This window comes from Papaver somniferum, chromosome 11, assembly GCF_003573695.1.
Source record: "Papaver somniferum cultivar HN1 chromosome 11, ASM357369v1, whole genome shotgun sequence".
Lineage (NCBI taxonomy): Eukaryota > Viridiplantae > Streptophyta > Magnoliopsida > Ranunculales > Papaveraceae > Papaver > Papaver somniferum.
This window is the reverse complement of record NC_039368.1, coordinates 88,371,297-88,389,519: the sequence shown is the minus strand read 5'-3', so window position 1 is coordinate 88,389,519 and position 18,223 is coordinate 88,371,297. Positions and strand designations below refer to the sequence as shown.

Below are 18,223 nucleotides of genomic sequence, written 5' to 3'. Positions count from 1 at the left end.
ACCACAGTTAGCTTAGAATTCAAGCTAAGATAACTTGAAAATCAAGCAAACACTTTAGGTCTTCAAATTACAATAGAAGAGTATACACATAGGTTTGGTTTGGCAAGTTATCCAAAGAACTAAAATCTATTTGATATTCATTTAAGCACCTAAGAATTTAATCATGATATACACACATGAGTGTTTAATTAATCAACGTAGCCTTAGAAGTGTTTAAGAGAGTTCTAGTTATGCTAAACATATTAGAAAAATAAGTTTTTAAGCATATACTGAAATATAAACTGGGACAGTTGGTATAATGGTTCGTGAACCGTAGGGTTTGTTCATGAGTCATGGTGCAACGGTTTGTGAACCAGTTCGCCAAACAACTAGCCTACCAAACTCAGTTAACCACAGTTCGTGAACCGGGTTCGCCAACAACTAGCCAATTTATCATACTTATAAAATACTTATAAAATTCATTTCACAACAGATCGCCAACCGAGTCTGTGAACTATTCCAAACTGAGCTTGCGGTTTTCAAAGTGGTTCTCCAACCTTTTTGTATTTCTGTGATCTCAGATATCTATGGTTTGCGAACTGGTTCACCAACCTACCCTGAGTAGAAATGTCAGTAAGTTTATATTTCTCTCTTATGATGTTTGAAACATTTCCAATTAATATGATCATCTGCATGGGCAATTTTCAATTGGTCCACAAATAATTCATAAAACTAATATTGTTAAGGACCGTTGAATATGTTATTTGCTAAATCATATTTCGAGATTTTCACAAAACAAGCTTAACTCAAAACTTTTTCTTTGTAACTTTACTAGAAGTTATATGACATTGTCTCAATAAATAGAATGATGGTATAGTACGTAAAATAGAATGGTTCAGTCTTCACATACCTGATACAGAAGTTATCCAAATGTCTTCGTCGATCTGTAGTCTTCTAAGGTGATCTCTGATACTCAACTATAATTCTAACCTAATCCGAGACTTGACTTAGTAGACTAGAAATCAAGATATAGTTTTGATCACCTAATATGCACAACAAGCTTGAGATAACAAAACTTGGGGGTTCAACCGATCAGTGCTCTAACAATCTCCCCCTTTGTCAATTTTACTGACAAAAATATTCAATACATATGAATAAAATAAATAAACTTTTCAGCTCAATCCACTATGGTTGATTTCCTTGGTTCTTCAACACACGACTTAAATTCTTCGTACTTCAAGTTCTTCTAATGTTCTGCATATGTTCGTTCAGCACTTTGTTGTAAGATCCATAGCGATAACAACTTATAAGGATACTCGCTATGATCTTTTATAGAATGAGTTAAATACACTCTACTCATTAGTCGTTATACAGAAACATAGTATTGTTTCCTTCCTAAAAATTTAATTGCACCACAAATTTGAAGCAATACTATGGTGATATATTATCCCCCTTAGTCAATACATACTACTTTTTCAAAATAGGTAGAACCTATAGATAATAATTCACTCCTCCTTACATGATGCTCCGTAAAGCCTGATGTAATGTAGTAAGATACTATTTAATAATTCTCCCCCTTTTTGTCAACAAAATTGGCAAAGGAGAAAAATCGGGATAATCATGCATTAATCAAAAGAGTTTAAAGACTAGATAACACATACCAACATTTAGTTTAGACGATTTCAACCAAGAGATCTCGGTTTGCATCAAGGAGACATAAGGCACAAACATCTCCTGCAATTCCAAATCTGCTCTCCCCACAAAGATATTATCATTGAGCATAAGTTCAAAAAGAACTCACCCCCATCAAATGTCATTCCCGGAAGAACAACATAAGCGACCTTTACTCTAATCACAAGAGAAGGATTTTCTTGGACTTTAAATTTGTTCGCCAATTTACGAACAAAATAAATTGTATCCAATATTTTTCTCTCTTCTCGCCGGTTATCAACAAAGAAGTTAAAAATAACGATCTTAATGTTGGAGGCACTAAGACACAAAATTTTCGTGAGAAAATTCATCAACACAAACTATTCTTTACGTCAGTTACGAACAAGTGAACAATTAGTACGATATCACTAAACATAAGAATTATAACTTCTCTAGCCATGTACGAAATAAGATATTAAAGCTCACCACTTATTTCCTGGTGGTGACATAATCAAGGAAGCAAATCAATCCCTAAAGAACATCTTACGGAATTATATAGAAGTTTATTCATTAAAAAGTGTAATCATGGAGAGATCACAAACTGCAATTCTCAAAAGAGTTTACTCCTCTTTTACGAGAGTGAAAGAGCTTAACCTATGAGAAAATATGAGATATATGTTTAATCACCAAAGAACGATAACAAAGAGAAAATCTTACAAAATAAGCAATACAGATTTATACTCCGTGAAGATTAGGTATTGCAAGTCATTTTCCAAAACAAAATTTACTTAATAAAATTTAAACGTGCAAGATAATAATATTTGGAATAGCTAATGTAACAAATAAAAACTACTCCAAAAACCAGTGTTCCTCATAAAACAATAAGAAAAAAATTCCTACAAGGAGTATACTAGTAAAAAGATCTTTGAAGAACGCTTGATCATTCCCAAACTCTTCATCATCAACTGACATTGGAACATAAAGTTTATGAAAAAGAGAATAGATCTTTAAAACTTGTTCGTCTGTTGTTTGAAAAGTGCTTCTTCAATCTCAAGAGATTTCTGCAGAATGTTTATAAGACCTTGCACTTCCATCCTGGTCTTCTTAAGCTTTTAAAGAATATTTTCAAACATTTTCTTATTTGAACAGTTTTCCCTAGTTTTGATGGGTGAAAAGAATTTGATGGTTTTTGAGGAAAAGTGGAGAGACGAGTGATTCCTCGATCGAGAAAATTGCCAAAACCTTTGACAAACAGATGCACTGCACGTGAGTGCTTTGAGTTCGAGAGATCAATCTGTAATACTTCGGATTAAAACAATAAAATGGTCGTTCCATAGTCAACTCGGTCACAAAGAGGGATGAGGGTCAATCTGTAGGAGGGAAACTGAGAAGTGTGAGATCAATGATGATCGAAGGATTGTGTGTTGGAGGAGACTTCTATAAGTTTTGTGAACTGTTGAGTTTAGATAAGATATGTTCTTATTGGTTGAGTTTCATTGTTAAATCGTGGATTGCCGAACTTATTTATATTGCAGAATTAGTAAACACATCGATCTCCGGCAAGTGTGACGGTTGAGGAGTGAAAGAGTGGAAAGTGGGAAATCGTGGATAAACTAGTTCCACGTGCGTGGGAGAATTGGTTGATTATCCATCCACTACTTTTCTAAGTCCTTCAACTGCTAGCACGACTTACTCACATTTATCATCGTGGATGTAGCCGCCAGACCAAAACCCTAGTGAATATCCCCCCATATGACATGATTGATGTCTCATGAATGTGGAGTCTGCAAGGCAGACGTGTATATAATTGGTTAATTGTTGACTTGACTAGACCATGAGTCTTAGCCTTGATGAGTTAAGCATAATGGAAGAATGTGGTATGCTCTGAGACTCATGGATTGAGCATAAGGTGTCTGCTGAGACAGAATAATGCACAGACGTTGAATCTTGATGAATTGTGATATATTATTTTACCAGTTGAGGTAATAATGATGCTCCAATAATTTGGATCGACGTGCGGCCGATGAGATTGCACGATCATGGACCTATTCTGATATGTCGAGTATTTGATAGGAAATTAAATGGTGCTGAGTTATGAGTTATTTAGAGTGCTCATTCCTGATCTACTATGTCATAAATTGTCGAATGACAGAGTATGATTAAAATATTAGTGAATATTAGACGACCTAATTTCCAATTGTATGGACATCCATTGAAGTATTTGATAATCAACCAAGTTGATGGTCATCCAATGAGGGTGTTCTCGTATGGTCTAGCAATAAAAATATTGGCAGCAAGAGCAAACATTAAAAAGATTGATTGCTAGATCAATATATAAAATTTCAACGTTTATCGAATTATTGTAAATTCGAAACCTTAATTTTGGAGAACCCAGAACCCTGAAGATGGGGAGTTGTCCAACGTGGGTCAAGAAATATCGACCAACCAATGGGCATGAAAGCCGGTCATTAGTGGTGAACGGACGTCCGAGCGTATGGAGAAACGTCCATGAACAAGGATTCTTTTTTGGAGAATTATGAAATATATATAAATTATTATTAAACAATTAATAATAATAAAGAGACGTGGGACCAGCCGGCCATGATGGCCAAGGAACCGTCCAGGTCATGGTGGTGCACGGGACACCATGTCTCTCGCGCGTTCATTCCTGAAAATCTTAGGTATTTTGTTGGTCGTTTGAGCAATATTTTGGATTTTCAAAAGAGTTTGATTTTAACTGAAACTCTCAATTTTGCACAAATGAGCAAGTAAGACTTTGCTCGTATGTCAAATATTTTAGAATATAAAAATACCGTTATTTTAATATTATTGGCAAAAAAAAACCTAATAGTCGTGGGGCTAGGGTTTTTGGAGAGTTGAGCAATATTTGGAGAAATATGGAGAATTAGGAGTTTGCATGAAATGAGGGAGTTTCAAGAGATGAGAGAAATAATAATAGTAATATAAAATAAGGAATTGGAGAAGCGTGGGACCGGCCACGGCCGTGGCATGAACGACCGGCGGTTAGGACCGGGCCCGTTGCGCCTCTTTCCTATTTTTTATTATTATTTTATCAACCTTTCTTAGCTCTTCATATTTCCTCGTTCATCCATTCTTTTGGGTGCTCGTTCGCGCATTATTGATAAGTACACATAAAGTGTGAATACCGATTTGTAATATTGTCTCGACTTTTTCCATAGACAATCACTTTCGGTAAGAGGACTTATAGGCGGATATTTTAAAGATTGTGGTGTATTTGGGTACCCTCGTCTATTCACAAACCAAAATAAAGCCTCCATATCTCAGAAGTTCAGAGTTCAAAAAATCATGGAAGGGAAACCGCCAAAATAAGATTTCTGCTCTTCAAATAGTGCCATCTTCAAATATTGCAAAGCCGCCTTCTCCAATTCCAGTTCTTCAGCTAATCTAGCAATATTTGCTCCTTTCTCCATCACAACATCGTCGGCAAAAGGTACATTTTTCTTCTGTGTCTCATTGACTGCATAAATTCTTTGACGAATCCACCTCACATTGAAACCAAGTCTCTCAGAAGTATCCAAGTTGTATTCTCAATCAAAGATTATATATTTGGTAACAATACTTCTAGCATTGGTTCGTATATGATCTATGGCACGCAAGATAGCTCATACTTGCATTAACAAGAAAAAACACGTTCAGGATCCTTAGTGACGACGATATGGCCATACCTCTGCCATATTTTACGGTACAAGATATTATATCCGGTGGAGATGCTGAATCCACCAACTAGTTCATGATATTGGAGTGGCTCACGAAGTGGAGGATCAAAAGCGATGCCTACATTAGGATATTCGTGCAACACCATGCGAGTCTCCATTATGGTATTGGTTTCTTCCATCTCCGGAATACCCTCAACTTGGGATTTAGTCTCTTCGAAGGATTCGGTAAGAACATCTTCGTTACCCTGAAGTGCAGAGACGGTTTAATCACCATTTTGGTTCATAATATGTTAGAGCATTACTCGATCTAACTTACATGCGTTGCTATCTCAAGCATGTTTGTCACTGATAGTGATCAAAACTATAAGTCTTGATTTCTAGTCTATTATATCTAAGTCTCGGACTAGGATAGAAAGTGTAGTTGAGCTCAAGGACTTCATGACGATTCATCATACAAGTAGAAGAACTACTCAAGGAACCGGTGGAATTTCTCGACAAAAAGGTATGTGAAGACTTGAACTTATCTGTCACTCAAAAGTCTATCTACTCTATCTCCTACTCTTTGAGACAAGAAGTCGTATGCTATATATATAGACTTGGATTATACACATTTGGTATTGGGAGCCGAGTATACCTCGCCTATCTATATCTCGAAATAAGTGTTGGTAAGCTTTTCGCTTTGATCAAGTTTATCTTTACCATGTGACAAAAGTCATGATATGTTTCAATCATCTTGAAAATTGCTTTGACAAGAAATGGTGTAACAACTATATAACGTCCTCTAAGAATATTTCAATGATTGAAATGAGAGTTTAGATTACATAACCAATGGTGGACATAAGCATTGTAGTGGAAACACATTTATGTATAAGTCCTATTCCTTGAACCAAAGTTTGCGAACTTTGTTGATCAAGAGAACCAGAAGAATGGCGTGAGCCAAGTCCGCGAACTTCCGAAGTTCTCAAACCCGAGAATTTTTGATGCAATTGACAAACTACTTGCGCGAAGCTAAGTCCACGAACCTAGTCTGCGAACCGGCGAAGTTCTCATACCCGAGAATTTCTGCTGGAGTTTGTAAACTCTGCCCGGTAACTTAAGTACGCGAACCTAGTCTGTGAACTTGAGAAGGTTATATATCTGAAGATGATTTATGAACTTAAACTTAAAAAGACTAAGGAATGCAGTTTGCAAACCGTGGATATAAAAGTTCATGAACTGATTCGAGTGAATGAAATCATCTTTGCTTCAATCGTGTCTTGTGTAGTACATGAGATTTCCTTGCAATTGAACAACTCTCTAACTAGTTCATTTGAAGTCATTTGAACTAGTTATGGTGAAGAAGAACATGGTTTATATGAAGTGCTCATATAGCTAACCATTTGGTTAACTATTATTGAACCAACAAGTGCATACGTTTGGGTACGGCAAACAAACCTAGAAACGTGCATTGTCAAGTGTGTATAACAAGCTAAGTTTTCGATCTAACGGTTGAGAAATATTAGCTTGAATCTAAATCAGGTTTTCATATAACGGTGGATATTGATTGTTTTGTTACCAAGGTAACCTAATTGCAAACCCTGATTTGAAAGACTATATAAAGGAGACATCTAGTATTGTGCAAAACTAATCCCCACACCTTACGAGTGATACTTGTTTGCGTGCTAGAGTCGTTTCTCCTTTAACCTTTGGTTTTCTTCTTCTAAATCCAGGTTAACGACTTAAAGACTTCATTGGGATTGTGAAGCCAGACCGATACTAATTTTATCGTAGTTGTGTGATCTGATCTTGCATCTTCTATCGTACAAGTACAATCAGATTGATTGGATTGAGATTGATATCTCTGATAGGCAAGATATAAAAAGTAATCACAAACATCTTCATCTCATTGTTTGTGATTCCGCAACATCTTGTTTAGCTACCATACGATTAAGATTGTTGTGAGGTGATTGATAACTCTAGGCTGTTCTTCAGGAATATAAGACCGGATTATCAATTGGTTCCTGTTTACCTTGATTATTATCAAAAGACGGAACAAAAACTTTAGGGTTTATCTATGGGAGACAGATTGATCCTTTGATAGACTTGTATGTGGGAGACAAATTTGTTTATTGTCAAAGCCTGCGATTTTGGGTCGCAGCAACTGTTAGTTATGGGTGAGATCATCTAAGGGAATCAAGTGCGCAGTATCCTACAGGGATCAGAGGCTTAGGAAGTACAACTATACCTTGGATCTGTGGGAGACTGATTGGGGTTCAACTACAGTCCAGTCCGAAGTTATCTTGGAGTAGGCTAGTGTCTGTAGCGGCTTAATACAGTGTGTATTCAATCTGGACTAGGTCCCGGGGTTTTTTTGCGTTTGCGGTTTCCACGTTAACAAAATTTCTAGTGTCTGTGTTATTTCTATTTCCGCATTATACTATTTTATCTTTATAATTGAAATAATACAGGTTGTGTGTTATATCATCAATTAGAGTAATCCAACCTTTGGTTGTTGATTGTCATTGATTGATCCTTGGATATTGGTCTTTGGTACCATCCAAGTTATTCCTTGTGTTTGATTAAAGACTTGCTGATTTCTATTAGCTTGAGTAAATCAAAACAAGAGAGAGATATTAACTCCTTGAGATACTTTTATCTAGATTGAGTCTGACTGTCTAGTTTATTCTCTAAAAAGTATTTCGGAGTTGGTCCATACAGATTGCTAAGCGAAATATTGGGTGTTGTTGTTAGACCCCCGCTTTTTCACAATATTGCTCATGTCATCATTATTAGCCCCGTTACCCTCTATTCCACCGTTTTGCACCTAATACGATAATTATATGAGTTAGAGTGCTTCAAGTGTGGAATTAAAATCGCAATCATAAAATTTAGGATTTAAATGAACTATCATCTCCAGATTTCTTCATTAGACATTCAATACACAAGCAAATAGTGTAAGGTCACAAAAAAGACGTTTTGCAGCAAGCTCATCTGAGGTGATTTTACACTTCCCTGTATAAGTCGGTGAGCTTGGATAAATTGGTAAGAAATATATGGTTGATACATATGTCATTATATTCGTGTAGATGTCCTCTACAACATATCCAAAATTCATAGTAATTGGAGGGACAAACAAAAAGATGTGGCCGAAACATTGAACTACTTGACAGCTGAAAATTTTCTGCAAACTTCCTAGAAGTTTTATTGTTTCATCGATTTCGACCCATAAACGGGCTCAAAACACAAAAGCCTTTGTTGTAAAGTTAGGAAATTTCCCGGGCATAAGAAAGTTGGGGTATATCACAAAAAACTGATAACCGATGAAGATCCTACAACGTTTTTGCTAAAAGACTGAATTCTGTTTTTTTAGGTGATGTATTATGGAAAAATTCTTCGTTCACTCAATCACAAATCAAATTTTTTAAATTTCTACGAATACAATTCAAGATGGATACTTGCTTGAGTGGTATCTCAACCGTTTGACGAGTCGGGATTGCTGGTGTCACCATTAGGATCATTGTTACCTTTATTTAGTTATGAGGCATGAGAGCCTTCTTCCTCATCATCCTCCGAAGATGAATGGACATCATTAGTGTTCTGCTTGTTGATAAACACATTTTTTTTGTCCGATTTGTCTCGATTCTATATATTGTTAGGGCTCATTTTTGTACTTATTATGGTGTTTTATTTATTTGTAGTCATTTTTGGCTAATAAACATTTTTGGAAAAAATTGGCTCGAAAAGTTGTCGGAAAGCACCCGGAGGACATTTTCTATTCGGACTCTCACTTTGGATAAGGGGTAACCTAATTACTAAGGGGCATCCCATTTCCAGGCTGTTGCTAATCGCACCGCTACTCTGGATAAGGGGCAACCATCTTCAACATTCAAAAACCAGGATTTTGGCGGGAAAAAAGTGCAGTTAAAGAACAGTTCTGGCAATCGTGATTTGGAGGAGTTTGAGGTCGATTAAACCTCTGATTTTCATAGGATAGACTCCTTATGGGTCTAGGAATCTGATATGGGTGTTTAAATCGATTAGATTGGGCTCAATCGACGGATTTTTCTCACAACATAAGAATATGAAAAGTCACGTGTGTGACCTGTTTTAGGGAATTTTAGAGAGATTAAAACGTTGTAAACCTTCCCAAAGATTTGTATCTATCTAAGGAAGAGTTTAGAATAAAAAGGAAAGCTCATAAACGCGTAGAAATCCTAAAACAAGAAATTTCCGCAACTTGGCCATGAAGAGAAGGAAAGAGATTTTGGAAGATTTGGGAGAGATTTAATCGGTATTTTTTATATAAATAGATGTCTTGGGCCATATAGAAGAGGTGTCGAGAGTTTGGGAACCTAAGGAGAGCCAGAGAAGAAGAAATCAGAGCTTTACAAAACTCTGTTTCTACTGCTGCTGAAGAAGAAGAACGTGAAGAACATTGACGCTCGGTAAACAGTCGCAGAACAGTGTCTTTGTTTAACAGCTGAAGAACATTAAGCTGTTCAGGGCAGTCTTATTTTAGGGTCTTAAAATCAGCGACAAAGCAACAGTTTTTCTGTAACAGTTCCATTGTAACAGCTGTTTTGCAACACCAATACACTGTTGCAAACAGTCTGTGTTATTACTTTTCACTCTTTTAATCATCTTTTGAGCAACATACATACATTTTGAGATCATGATTAATATGAGGATCTAAACCCCATTGCTGAGGCAATAGAGGAAGCTATTTTTCCAACAAAAAGTGGTATATTCTATTTTATCTTTTTATTTGCAATAATTATATGATTATTTGCCTTGAACTATTATTGAATATGATTTTTATTTGAGTGGTTGTGATCTATTTTGATGGAGTATGCTTAGTTTTAAGACTTTTGATGCTTCATACTTGGTATTTACAATTATTACCTTTGAAAATCTACTTCTTGCAATATTTTAGAATCAAATTAAACAAGAAAATTGCATAAATATAAGTATTGGTTTAATCACTTTGAACTTGGAAAATGGTGGAATCTTAGCCTCAGTGTTTCTTTTAGTATTGATATCATCTTTGATTGAGTTTGCTATAATTTTTAGTGAGTTTTCTATTTTAATATTAGAATTTAAGTCTAATTAATATCCTTCACAAGTCTGAGAATTGAACCACTTTTACCACTATCTACAAATCACATCAATTTTTGGCGCCGCCGACGCAGACTTGTTTTTAGGGTTTTAGATTTTATTTTTTTATTTTTTTTAATTTTATTTTTTTATTATTTTTGTCCTTTTTTATGTTTTTGGATATTTATCTTGTGTCTACAGGTTCTGGATCATAAAGAAAATTGAGCCAAGGAGTTTGGTGATTTCATAAAGACTTGGAGCTAAAGATTAAAGCAAAAAGAACAGAAAAGAAGACAATTTTATTTTAGACAATTTTAGTTTATGGTTTGTTTATTTTATTTAAAAAAAAATTGTATTAGGGTTTACTATTTTTGTAATTTTTCTTTATTTTTTTGGACTTTTGGACTTTGGGACATTATTTTTTTTTATTACCCTACGGAAGGGTACTTTAAATATAAACTGTTTGCAGAGAAGGAGGACAATTACGATATTGTCTCTGCACCTTGGGTTCGTACACTAGACATCGGAGTCAGTGGCCTGAGTCGACTACAACCGATTCATCCCCCGTCTGGAACGGGAGGTACTCGCGAATCCCCTGTCAGCGAGTTACTGGACTCCTTCGTATGCATATATGTTGAGGACTGAATACGGACATTTATTTTTCTAGTAAAGGGTTCGGATTTCATACAAGATAAGGGTTCAGATTTCATTACCGTTCTCTTCTTTCCCGCTTTAAGAACACGTAACCTACGCGAACCTAAGCCTAAAATTTTGACTAGAACGAGACCGATAGGGTAACGAGCTTAAAAAGAAAGTCATTCGAAAAATATTGGTTACTCTTTTAAGCATACTTCGAAGTTCTTGACGGTTTCTGTAAGTTGAATGCGTGACTGCGCCGCCTTGTAATACCGGTGAGGCCTTGGGTATGAAAGCTCCACCGAGCTTCCCTCGCCTCTATTCAACTTACGTTAACTCGGATTGATTCCAGAGGGGTTTTCTTAAATTGTAACGAATTCCCGTTCGAAGGATTATAAGCTGGTCTACAAACAATCTAAGTGGAGCCATCATGCTTTTTGTTTGCTAGAAATCAATAGGTTTGATTTGGTTGAGTCGGCCTTGATCTGTGTTTTCTTACCCTTCCAATTTAGAAAATTCTATTATATGCTTGAACGTAAAAGAGACGCACTAGGTAGATTTGTTAAAGAGAAACCTAGTAGTTCGAAGCGTCTCGATTACCTTAATCTAGAAAGTCCGGCTTTTGAAGAGTCTGTTTTTGAACGTTCTTTGACTGAGGAGAGAATCCCTGTTGCTCCGATAGCGCCAGAAATGGCAACTTTGAAAGCTTTGTTGAATCCAACTAGGACTACCCGTCCTTCGTGTATTATGTTAGCTGAAACGGAGGCACCCTATGAACTGAAACCTGGGACCTTACAGATGCTCCCAATCTTTTTAGGGAAAGAAAATGAAAACCCTTATTACCATGTTAGGGATTTTGAGGAAATTTGTAGTACTCTAAGAATTAGAGGCTTAGATGATGATGCTTTGAAACTTAGGTTATTCCCATTTTCCCTGAAAGATAAGGTCAAGTCGTGGCTGTATAGTTTGGACTCCGATTCAATTGAGACATATGAACAACTTACATCTTCATTTTTCAATAATTTCTTCCCTAGGCACAAAACATCGTCTATTAGGACGCAAATATGAACATTTTCACAACAAGAGGGAGAATGTTTATACAGGTATTTGGAAAGGTTCAATGATTTATTATCCCAGTGTCCTCATCATGGTTTAGAAAAGGTTAGGCTAGTTCAGATCCTTTATGAGGGTTTAGATTATTCCACAACGACCATGGTTGAGTCTCTATGCACTGGTGGATTTGAAAACCAAACTGTTGATGCGGCGATGGAATTTTCTAATGAAATCGCCGAAAAAACCCATCAATGGGAAAATAGGGCACCTCAGAAAACAATTTTTTTAAGTAGAGGAAACGTTAATAGGGTAGAAGGAGGCTATGAATCAGATGCCAAGATTGCTGCTATAGCAAAAAGGTTAGAAACCTTAGAAGTGGGCCAGACTAGTGGTAGAGTGGAGCCTTTTTGGGAAGGCCAGAATATTGAAGAGCAGGCCAATGCTCTTTATAATAACACTAGATTTGATAACCGTCAAAAGATTGACCCATATTCAGAAACCTATAATCCTGGTTGGAGAAACTATCCGAACCTTTCGTGGTCTAAGGGCCAAAGTCAAGGTCAGTTTAGTAATTCTAATGCTCCCCCAGGTTTTGGATATACTAAGAATCCTTCAGGACTAGCTCAGTTTCAGAATCAGTCAGATAAGAAAATCCTAAGTTTAGAGGAATCTCTCGCCTTGTTAACTCAGTAAACTGCAAAATTCCAGTTATCCGTAGAACAGAGTCTACAAGCTAGTAACAGGATAGGACAAGAAAATAGTCAGGCTATTTCCGAGTTAAAAAACCAGGTTGGTATGATAAGTGATTCTTTGAGAGAAAAAGGTAAATTTCCTAGTCAAACACAACCCAACCCTAGAGGAGTTCATGAATTAGGTGCAAAACCATCGAATCAATTGAATGCTGTTAGAACCCTTAGAAGTGGTAGAGTTGTAGACAATAAGGTAACCATGCCCGATAGTGAACATACTGTAGTTCACCCCTCAGGATCTCACCTCTCAGGACCAGTATCTGAAGAGACTGATAAAGTTTCTGATGATGTGAATTCGGTTCCTGAAAGGTCTGATTTTAGGCCTAGAGCCCCATTTCCTCAGCTATTAGTACCAACAAAGAAGGAATCAAACTTTAATGACATTGTGGAGGTTTTTAAGCAAGTTACCATAAACCTTCCCTTATTAGATGCAATTAGGCAAATTCCTTCTTATGCCAAGTTCCTTAAGGATATGTGTACGCTAAAGCGAAAACTTAGCGTCCATAAGAAAGCCTTTTTAGCTAGTCACGTAAGTTCAATCATTCAGAACACCACAACTCCAAAGTACAAATACCCAGGTTCTCCTACCATTGCTTGCACAATAGGTAACTTCCGGGTAGAAAAAGCTTTACTTGACTTAGGATCCAGTGTGAACTTACTTCCATTCCATGTATACTTACAGCTAGGACTTGGTGAAATGAAACCTACTCAGATGACACTGCAGTTAGCTGATAGGTCTGTTAAAATCCCTCGAGGTGTTATCGAGGATGTTCTTATTGAGGTCGACAAGTTTATTTATCCAGTGGATTTCATGGTCCTAGATACCCAACCTGTCCCTGACCCAGAGAACCAGATACCTGTGGTTTTAGGTTGCCCATTTTTAGCTACGTCTAATGCGATCATTAACTGTCGAAATGGTGTGATGAGTTTATCTTTTGTCAATATGACTATGGAGATGAACATTTTTAATGTCAGTAAGCAACCTCATGAGCTAGATGACACATGTGTTGAGGAGGTGAACATGATAGAAGCCTTAGTTCAGGAGTCATTACCAAACATCTTGTCTGAAGACCCATTAGAAAGTTGTCTATCCCATTTTGGTTTATATTTTGACGACGATAGCATTATTGAACAGGTGAATGCTCTATTAGATTATACCCCTGTGTTAGACACTGATAGATGGAAAGCTAGGTTCGAACCGTTACCATAATCTGAGACTACCCTAATTCCTTCTTTAGAAAAGCCCCCAAAGTTGGACCTTAAACCGCTACCCGATACTCTAAAGTATGTGTTTTTAGGCCCATCTGAGATTTTACCTGTGATTGTAGCTTCCAATTTGGATAGTGATCAGGAAAGTAGGCTGGTAAATGTACTTCAAGACAATAAGGAAGCTTTAGGGTGGTCTATAGCAGACATTAATGGTATAAGTCCTACTGTGTGTATGCATCAGATTCATTTAGAGGAAGACTCCAAACCTTCTAGGGAGATGCAACGTCGACTGAACCCTAACATGAAAGAGGTAGTTCGAAAAGAGGTGCTTAAGTTGTTAGATGCGGGTATTATTTACCCAATTTCAGACAGTAAGTCGGTCAGCCCTGTTCAGGTTGTCCCCAAGAAATCAGGTATTACTGTAGTCCAGAATGATAATAATGAATTAATCCCAACCCGAGTGACCACGGGATGGCGTGTGTGTATTGACTATAGGAAATTGAATAAGGTCACTAGGAAGGATCACTTTCCCCTTCATTTATCGACCAAATGCTAGAGCGATTAGCCGGACATAGTCACTATTGCTTCTTAGATGGCTACTCTGGTTATAATCAGATCGTTATTTCCCGAGAAGACCAAGAGAAAACCACTTTTACATGTCCCTTTGGTACCTTTTTCGTATAGACGCATGCCTTTTGGGATATGCAATGTCCCCTGCAACTTTTCAGCGTTGTATGATGAGCACATTTTATGATATGGTATAACGGTTCTTAGAGGTCTTTATGGATGATTTTTCAGTGTTTGGTTCATCTTTCGATGAGTGCTTGCATCATTTGACATTAGTGTTGACTAGGTGTAAGGAAAAAAAATTTGTGCTTAATTGGGAAAAATGCCATTTCATGGTTAAATCAGGAATTATATTAGGGAACATCGTCTCTTCGAAGGGTATAGAGGTAGACAAAGCCAAAGTTGACCTTATTAATACTTTACAGGTCCCAAAAACCGTAAAAGATATTAGGTCATTCCTAGGGCATGCAGGTTTTTACCGTCGATTCATTAAGGATTTTAGCTTGATTTCTAGACCTCTTTGCAATTTGCTTGCAAAAGATATTAAGTTTGTCTTTGATGATGCTTGTTTAGAGGCTTTTGAGAAGCTTAAAACTTTACTCACTACTGCCCCGATAGTTCAGGCACCTAACTGGAACCTACCCTTTGAGATTATGTGTGATTCTTCAGATTATGCTATAGGCGTCGTTTTAGGACAACGAGAAAAAAAATTACTTCATGTGATTTATTATGCTAGCAAAACTCTGAATGATTCCCAAATGAACTACACAACTACTGAGAAGGAACTTTTAGCCATCGTGTTTGCCTTGGATAAGTTTAGGTCCTACCTATTAGGTTCTAAGATCATAATCTATACAGATCATGCTGCTTTAAAATATCTTTTATCTAAGAAGGATAACAAACCTAGATTTATTAGATGGATCCTATTGTTACAGGAATTTTCCCCAGACATTGGAGACAAAAAGGGTGCGGAAAATGTAGTAGCATATCACTTATCTAGGCTAGTTGTTAGTTCCCCTAGTGATTCCCTTCCTATAAGGGATAGCTTTCCTGATGAACAATTGTTCTCTGTTTCCCAATCACCTTGGTATGCAAATATAGTGAATTATCTTGTTACTGGTCGAACCCCTCAACATTGGGGTAAGCAAGATCGTTCTAAGTTTTTAGCCGAGGTTAAGCATTTCTTTTGGGACGATCCTTATCTGTTTAAGTATTGTCCGGACCAGATTATTAGAAGATGTGTATCTGAGAGTGACCAGTCTAGTATTATCTCCTTTTGTCATGAACATGCATGTGGGGGTCATTTTAGTGCTAAGAAGACTGCTGCTAATTTTGCAGTGTGGATTTTATTGGCCTTCGTTGTTTAAAGATTCCCATAGTCATTGTGTTTCTTGTGAGCGTTGCCAGAAGTTAGGAACCATTTCCCGTAGAAATATGATGCCTTTGAACCCTATTATAGTGATTGAGGTCTTTGATGTGTGGGGTATTGATTTTATGGGTTCATTTCCTATTTCGTTTGGTTATCTTTACATACTTGTCGCTGTAGACTATGTGTCTAAGTGGGTTGAGGCGGTTCCGTGTAGAACGAATGACCACAGGGTCGTAGTCCAGTTTTTGAAAGAGAATATACTTACACGTTTTGGTACGCCGCGAGCTATAATTAGTGATGGAGGTTCACACTTTTGTAATAAACCGTTTTCTCTTTTAATGAAACAATACGGTATTACCCATAAAGTAGCAACCCCATATCACCCTCATACTAGTGGTCAGGTAGAGGTTTCCAATAGGGAAATTAAACGTATTCTAAAGAAAACAGTTAATCCAAATAGGAAAGACTGGTCGTCGAGGCTTACTGATGTCTTATGGGCTTACCGTACTGCGTTTAAGACACCAATTGGAATGTCACCTTATCGTTTAGTGTTTGGCAAGGCATGTCACCTGCCTGTTGAGGTAGAGCATCGATCCTATTGGGCTATTAAGAACTTAAACTTTTCACTTGACAAGGCAGGAGCTCAAAGAAAGCTCCAGCTCAATGAGTTGGACGAGATTCGTAGAGATGCATACGATAGTGCTAAGGAGTATAAGAACAAAATGAAACTTGTGCATGATAGGATATTTTACGAAAGTCATTTTCTCCAGGTCAAAAAGTTCTTCTGTATGACACTCGTTTGCATCTATTCCCCGGGAAGTTGCGCTCTCGGTGGACCGGTCCTTTTGTTGTCGTACTTTTTTTCCTCATGGCGTTGTTGAGATCGAGACACCAGATGGTAGTAGTTCTTCGAAGGTTAGCGGTCATCGATTGAAGCCCTTTTTAGATCCTTTTCCTACAGGTGATGTTGAGGAGGTCCCTCTGGAGGACCCTGTTTACCTTGATTGACCATCGAGGAGATTTTGTATGTTGTATAATATTTTTGTAGGTTTTTGGTTACACTTCACCCAGGTACTATCTTTCCGACTTCTCTCTTTACTATTTCCTCATGTTACTTATATTTTTGGTACTGTTATTTGATTAGAAACATTGAGGACAATGTTGGATTTAAGTTTGGGAGTGGGGTAGAACTTTTTGTTACCTTTTCGTTGCAATAAATAAACTCTAGAGCCTAGAAATTTATCCCTATTAAGGATGGCACTAACCAATCTAAGTGGATGGAAGCATTTTGGTTGTAGGAGTTGAGGAACCAATCTGACTAGATGGCAACATCTAAAGAGTCTATTCATAAAACCACAGAGCTCAGGTGTTAGAAATAACATGATAGTTTCACCATATCTCGTTGAGTCCTTTTCACTTCTGTTTTTATTTAGTTTTGTTTTTAAACTATGTTTGTCTAAGTGATTAGCTGGGGCTCATGATTCAAGTTGTTACCAATGCTAGGGTGAATTAGAGTGATTGAGATACAAAAAAAAAAGAAAAAAAAAGAGACCAGACCATCAGACCAACTGGAATAAATTCAATAAAGTCGACCATTGGAACCCTTGTATATGCCAGTTGTGTTGACCTAGAGTTAGGATTATAAATCACTGCTTCCCTTGTATATGCCAGTGTGTTGATATTAGTCAGACTAGTATCTCAGTCCATTAGGATAGGTTCATTTTGGCAGAGGCCTTCAGACGGATATGAGAAACACCGTTCACCTAGTAAACATCAAAACCATCTATGTTTTTCTATATCCATCTTCTTGATCTATCCATGTGATTAGTTTTGACTCCCGATATTGATGTCCATAGTGCGACTATCTGAGTAGAGCTCTGTCACTCCATATGAATTTTAGTATGTTTGAGTGCAAACTCGTGTACAACAATTGGAATTTCGCATCAGGGTACTTCCTCATGTAGTCAAAGAGCCAGAGAAGAAGAAATCAGAGCTTTACCAAACTCTGTTTCTGCTGCTGCTGCTGAAGAAGAAGAACGCGAAGAACATTGACGCTCGGTAAACAGTCGCAGAACAGTGTCGTTGTTTAACACTGAAGAACATTAAGCTGTTCAGGGCAGTCTTATTTTAGGGTCTTAAAATCAGCGACAAAGCAACAGTTTTTCTGTAACAGTTCCATTGTAACAGCTGTTTTGCAACACCAATACACTGTTGCAAACAGTCTGTGTTATTACTTTTCA

General features: G+C 37.1%; 1 pseudogene; it reads right to left on the bottom strand.

Moving 5' to 3' along the window:
- Positions 1–12,090: 12,090 nt before the first annotated feature.
- On the bottom strand, positions 12,091–12,190 carry LOC113325465 (annotated as a pseudogene).
- Between the last annotated feature and the right edge of the window lie 6,033 nt (positions 12,191–18,223).